At 44.9% G+C, this 7114-nt stretch overlaps 1 long non-coding RNA gene across 1 annotated transcript; it reads left to right on the top strand.

Moving 5' to 3' along the window:
• Positions 1-4717: 4717 nt before the first annotated feature.
• LOC142652888 (uncharacterized) lies at positions 4718-6645 on the top strand. The gene is made up of 3 exons (XR_012847971.1): positions 4718-4822; positions 5305-5623; positions 6104-6645. It is a non-coding gene; the product is annotated as an uncharacterized LOC142652888 (long non-coding RNA).
• The last annotated feature ends 469 nt before the right edge of the window (positions 6646-7114 follow it).

The raw sequence follows: 7114 nt of genomic DNA, 5'->3' as shown, positions 1-7114 counted from the left end.
CATGGCCTTACCTACAGGGGGGGACTCTGCATGGCGTTACCTACAGGGGGGGACTCTGCATGCCGTTACCTACAGAGGGGGACTCTGCATGGCGTTACCTACAGGGCGGGGGACTCTGCATACCGTCACCTACAGGGGGGGGGACTCTGCATGGCGTTACTTACAGGGGGGGACTCTGCATGGCGTTACCTACGGGGGGGGGACTCTGCATGACGTTACCTACAGGGGGGGACTCTGCATGGCGTTACCTACAGGGGACGACTCTGCATGGCGTTACCTACAGGGGGGGACTCTGTATGGCGTTACCTACAGGGGGGACGACTCTGCATGGCGTTACCTACAGGGGGGGACTCTGTATGGCGGTACCTACAGGGGGGACTCTGTATGGCGTTACCTACAGGGGGGGGACTCTGCATGGCGTTACCTACAGGGGGGGGACTCTGTATGGCGTTACCTACAGGGGGGGACTCTGTATGGCGTTACCTACAGGGGGGGACTCTGTATGGCGTTACCTACAGGGGGGACTCTGTGTGGCGTTACCTACAGAGGGAGTTGTATGGCGTTATCTACAGGGGGGCTGTATGGCGTTATCTACAGGGGGGCTGTATGGCGTTATCTACAGGGGGGGCTGTAAAAAAGGCACTATCTACAAGGGGGGGGGTTGTGTGACACCCAGGGGAGGGGGGGCCCCAGTCAAAAGTTTGCTATGGGGCCCAGTCTTTCCTAGTTACGCCCCTGGACAATAGAACTAAAAAGATTCATAATATAACCAAATAAGGTGGCCTATAATCAGGGCCGGCCTTAGGATAGATGGCGTCCCGTGCAAAATTATCTTTGGCGACCCTCCCCCTCATAAAATAAAATGCCCCCTGATATACCCTACACAGTATAATGTCCACTTAGTGGCCCTCACACAGTATAATGCCCCCCTCCCCTGGCTGCCACACACAGCCCCCCTTGTAGATAGTGCCCCCCTGTAGATTGTGCCATAATCCCCCACCTCCTCCTTGTAGATCGTGCCATACAGCCCACCACCTCCCCCTTGTGACAGTGCCCCCAAACAAAGAAAAAATTGTACTCACCTAGGCCCAATTTCCACGACGAACTGAGCTGCTCCACGACGGGATCCTGTAGCCTAGTACAGAGTTTCCCAACCTTTTAAGACACGAGGCACCACTGGAAAAATAAAATTTCCTCAGGCCACCCCTACCAAAAATTGTTTTTGAGAAAGACAGAAAACTGCACTACACTTTTAGGGTATGTTCACACAGCGTTTTTTGTAATACAAAAAAAATCTGCCTCAAAATTCCTTCAGGAATTTCGAAGCAGATTTTGAATTTACAGCGTTGTTTGACCTTTTTTGGTGTTTTTTTTTAGCCGTTGAAGCTAATGCAAAAGACACAGGCAAAAAAAGCACTCCAAACGAGTGCCGCATGTATTTTCTGCCTCCTATAGATTTCAAATGGAGCACAGAGGTGGAAACCACTTGAAAACTATCAGCCCCCTACTCATAGTAAAATAACCATCAGCCCAGCACACACAGTAAAATGACCATCAGCCCACCACTGACAGTAAAATAAGCATCAGCCCAACACTCACAGTAAAATGACCATCAGCCTGCCACTCTCACTAAAGTGACCATCAGTCCGCAACTCACAGATTCCCCTTGTAGATAGTGCCACACAGCCCCCTTGTAGGTAGTGCCACACAGCCCCCTGTAGATAGTGCCACACAGCCCCTTGTAGCTAGTGCCACACAGCCCCCTGTAGGTAGTGCCACACAGCCCACCTGTAGGTAGTGCCACACAGCCCACCTGTAGGTAGTGCCACACAGCTCCATTGTAGGTAGTGCCACACAGCCCCCTTGTAGAAAGCTCCACACAGTCACTTATAGGTAGTGCCACATAGCCCCCTGTAGGTAGTGCCAGACAGCCCCCTTGTAGGTAGTGCTACACAGCACCCTGTAAGTAGTGTCACACAGTCCCATGGTAGGTAGTGCCACACAGCCCCCTTCTAGGTAGTGCCTGTGGCCGGAGATTCCGCTCCTGGAGCGCTCCGCTTGATGTCTCTGTCCATATATGGACAGTGATATCAGGGGCAATGCCTGAAGCGGAATCCCATCCACAGCGTTCCCGTCACTGGCTTCTCCTAAAGTGGAATCCTCGGTCACAGCATCGGGGATTCCACTCCAGGAGAAGCTTCTAATGTCTCTGTAGACAGTGACGTCAAGGGCTTCTCCTGGAGTGGAATCCCCGGTCACGAGTCGACAACGCTGTGGACAGGGATTCCGTTTCAGGAGTTTCCCCTGATGTCACTGTCCATATATGGACAGAGACATCAAGCGCTCCGTCCAGGAGTGGAATCCCCAGGCACAGGGGGATTCCGCTCCTTCAGGGAGCTACTGTGGCCGCTAGTAGATGGCAGAGCAGGAAGATACCTCCCTGCTCTGCTATGGTGGCATCGCTACCGCTGTAGCAGCGGCTGATAGCGGCACCACCGGCCATAAGAGGGGCCCGTCCCGACGGGCGCCGCGGGCACCCTCATGCCCTGTGTCCGCTAGCAGCCGGTATGGCTGCTACAGCGGTAGCGACGACACTGAATGAAGACGCGCCCTGGCGGAAAGGCGGCTGCTGAGTCGCCGGGTTCCGGGCGCTTCTGAAAAAAGCAGGTGAAGGGAGCCAGCGCAGCGCCACCTTCCACCATCTGGAGTGATGCGCCCTGTGCAATGGCACAGGTCGCACACCCCTAAGGCCGGCCCTGCCTATAATGAGCCATATACGCAGTACTGCTAAGACAAGAGTGCAACGCAAGGCAAACTATTGTGTGTAGGGCAATAGAATATTGAAATAATATAATCATGTGCAGATGTAATAAACAATTAAAAAATACACCAAGCACAAGAGAATTTGTTTATCGGGCTATGTGATATAAAGAGGATATAGACAAAATTTGTACAAAAATTTACATTAAGGTGTGAATTCTATGTTATACTTGCTGCCACGCGGCAGTTTTTCAAGAAGTTTACAAATTGAAGGAAATGCTGCGATAATAAAAGACAGAAAAGTGTTGGCATCTCCTATGGATACTGTGCTTCAGAAACCATGCAAGACACTTGGCTCAGGTGTACTATATAGAGGGAGGTGGAGGAGGAGTTCACCACAGTGGGAGGGCTCCTGGAATGGATGAAATAATAGACTGTTGGGCAGCCTGGGATTGGGGGACAGAGGTAGATAACGCTTGGGGATAAATGTGGATGTATAGTGCAGTCTCACTATGATAAGGGAATGGAACAGGTGTGTGTACAATGACTGATTTATTCTTAAAGGCTTATTACCATCTAAGATATTTATTTTATGGCTGCCGAATACAAGCAGGGACTAAGTGGAGAAGTGGCAACATATGCACAGTGCTCTCTCTATTATGTTCTACGAGAATAACGTAAACAGCCAAGCAGCGCTTGCTCGGCTATTTCCGTAACTCTCATAGAACATAATAGAGTCTCCCACGCACATGTGTAACCACCCCTCCACTAAATGCCCATCTGAAATTGACAGCCAGCGGCTGCCTCAAGAGACGAAATTGGGCTTGGATGACCCCTGTTCTCCATATAGGTGCAGGTCCCAGTGCTGGGACCCGCATCTATCAGACATTTATGGTATTTCTATGTGAAGAGTAGCACATTCGTGGTCTCACTTCTATTACTAGACATGCCTAGAACAGAAAAAGGTTGATTTAGTAGTAGAATGGATGCAACCATACTGTATATCACGAAAACACATAAGACCATCTGAGTGTAATGTTTTATGGCTTTTGATCCAGCTCATCCCTCTCTCCTTCAGAATTTTTCACGGCATCTGAGTGGCACCCGATAGTTTTCAAGGACTCATTCACTTTAGCAGGTGAATCGGGTCTGTGAAAACTGACCCGACTTTCCGATCCGTTGAAAGATAGGATGTGACAGGACCCGGCCGGCACACACAGTCGTGTGCATGAGGCATTTGAGGTGGGAACCAGTCTTCACTTGGAATCCAAGTTTATAAATGTTATGATCAATGGTGTTAAACGTGGGCCGAAATGGGTAGGTTATTGTATTTATTGCAAATAGATGACTTCTGCTGAGAGATTCCGTCTCTCCCACATAGTACAGACCACATGGGCATTTAATGAGGTAAGTCACGTAATCAAACAAGCAGAGCACAGATACAGAGCTGGCACAACAACTAAAATAACTTCTATGACTTCTATGACACTGTAAATATATCATAAGAAAGGACTTGGAAGCGTACTCCTTTTTGACTACACATATAGATATAGGTCTGGTACAAAGAACCTCTTACCACTCAGTGTGAATATACGGTCCTCTTTTTCTTTCCTTCCTGTTCACAGTGTTCCCACTGGTATGAGTGAAATTTCCTTCTGTGGTTGCTTTCACAAATTCCTCCAGGGACAAACTTGCAGTTGTAGCTTTAAAACAAGAGTAGTAAGGATGCACTCCAATTCGTTGGTGCTATTCAGGTTCGGGTTGTACCCCACTAATAGATATATAGAAAAACCTAAAAGCACTCCAAAGACATATGGTTGTGTTGATTCCAAGGAAGAATTATTTATTTTTCATTCATTCCACATGGTTTAATATATGTAAAGAACAAAATAAATTTTAATGCAAGCGATAGGCATGCGCCAACACCTTTCTGCGTGCCACATACCGGATATCCGGTTTTGAAGCAAGCGCAATAAAAATAGACGCTGCAGTAAAAATCTTCACACCCGTGAGCGTCTGGCAGACGCCGTTATAACTCTATACCTCCCGAGATTATATGCAGGTATGACACCATCTGGTACCAGTCTATCCCTTTATCTTCGATATACTCTCTATGTCTATATTCTTATCCACCATTTACTTCCACACCGGTATTTTATGGTATGGTCTAGAGAGGTATTTTCTTAATACCTCTCCAACTAGATCAGGCTCAGATACCTTAATTGTATTAATGTTATACATCGCAATTTATAGATCTGCATGTTTCTAGGTCATATCCCTTATGTATACCTGTATACTTAGTCCTAGGGGGACAATCTTTATTGTACTGGATCATAAAGTAAATGATCAAAATTATGGAATATGTCTTACTGCCGATGCAGAGTATCATCTATATCGTTAATTTCCATTATGAACGATCTTCGCTTATTGGAGAATTTGAATGTATTTATATATTATTATTTCTTTATCTTTTAATGTTTATTATTTTTCTTTGTCCTATACAAATTGTTATATATGATCTTGTACTTTTTGTCTTTATTGCAGCGAATGGGAGAAAGGCCTTGGTTGGGCCGAAACGTCATTAAATGCCTATCGCTTGCATTAAAATTTCTTTTGTTCTGTACATATATTAAACAATGTGGAATGAATGAAAAATAAATAATTCTTCCTTGGAATCAACACAACCATATGTCTTTGGAGTGCTTTTAGGTTTTTCTATATATCTATGTTGCAGTTGTAGCTTATTTGCCTCACTATGTGACGTTATTGGACCTGAGCCCACTGCTCCAGTCCGGGATATATCCTCAAGGTTTCTATACAGAGAATATTGGGGAAGAGACAAAACAAGACTGCGTGGATCCAGGTATGAAGTACGCTCCCTTTACTCTAATGTTAAACTTACAAAATGTAAACTTGTAAATAACATTGCATAGTAAAAACATTTGAGAAAGCTGACGGCGAAACGCGCGTCGGGGTGTTGTGTGTGGAGTTAGTTTGTTTTGTGGCTCATCATGCAACAAACGGGTCGGTACAGGTGTTTGGTCCTTTTTGTTGGTTGACTCTCTCTTTGATTCATGCATTTTCATATTGGGCTCATGTTTAAATATTGTTTAGAATAATCCTGTGTGTCACTTGTTCTTTCTTGTGTAGTCTATCGATGGCATTTTTTCCTATGATATTGTTGTACTACTTTAATTTACCCAGTGTACATACATTTTTCTTGAACTAATTTACCTGTACTTTGCCGCATCACATGATGTTTATATGTTATCTGCGTGTTATCTGTGCAGTCCACATCGGATCTCCATACTATTTTTAATTGTTTGTTAAATTGCTTTTAAAGGGATCCTGTTATCAACATCTTACCTGTCAAACTCGCCTGACCCCTCAATGGCCGCAGCTGTCCAGAGTTCGTTCCTGTTCTCTTCTTTCCTGAAGTCCTCCTCTGTCGTCGGTAAATGTAGTCGTTTAAACTCTTCCCGCCTTTTATGGTAATTCGTTTTCCCTCTGGGACGCAGCTTCTTAACCCCGCCCACCGCCGGCACCTGTCCGGCCCTGACTGGCTAAGGAGCTGTCAATCAAAAAGAAGGAGGTGGAGTCCACTCTGAGACGCTGGAGGAATGAAAATCTGACTCTTTTCAGATAAAGATTTGACTCTTTTCTGCTCATTTGCATACGGCGTGGGACCACTGAAAAACAGAATACTAAAGCTACAGAGCTTACTTAGAACATATTTATAGCTTAGATTACCATGATTTTTCACCCACTTTCACCAGGTACTGCTGGCTTTATAGCTAAAATGCTGGTGACAGGTTCCCTTTAAGTCTTGATGGCCAGTATGTTTTTATGATCATTGTAATAAAGTATTTCTATTTTTCCATGGTACATATTGTGTACTTTGTGGTATTTATTCCGTTTTGGATGTTTGATATGTCCTCACGTATAGGTATAGGTATTTAATTTATATTAAAACCATTGTATTGAGTCTGACGTTTTGCCTTTCCCACTTCCTAAGGGTTACCGTTCCAGAAAACATTTTATCTTTTTGAACTCTTAGTAGTAACATTACCATGTGGAATTGGGGTCAGTTACAAGATAAATAAAAAATAATTTTTTTGTATTTTGCAATAAAACCGTTAATATGCAATTGAATATTTAACCCTTTGGTGAAATTGTAACTAGTAAGTAAATATACCCTGTTCTTTTTGTGATATAATTTTTGATTTGTGCCCTCCCTTCCAATTCCTATCCACCCAGCGTAATGCCTATTGCTTTAAGGTCTACAGGGTTCTTTTTGCGTTTTAAAAAAAAAGAAAAAAGGGCAGACATACTATGGGATAGTAAACCTTTGTGG

The sequence above is a fragment of the Rhinoderma darwinii genome, chromosome 5 (genome assembly GCF_050947455.1).
Source record: "Rhinoderma darwinii isolate aRhiDar2 chromosome 5, aRhiDar2.hap1, whole genome shotgun sequence".
Classification (NCBI taxonomy): Eukaryota; Metazoa; Chordata; class Amphibia; order Anura; family Rhinodermatidae; genus Rhinoderma; species Rhinoderma darwinii.
Note: the sequence above shows the minus strand (reverse complement) of the source record. Positions and strands in the feature narration are given on the sequence as shown.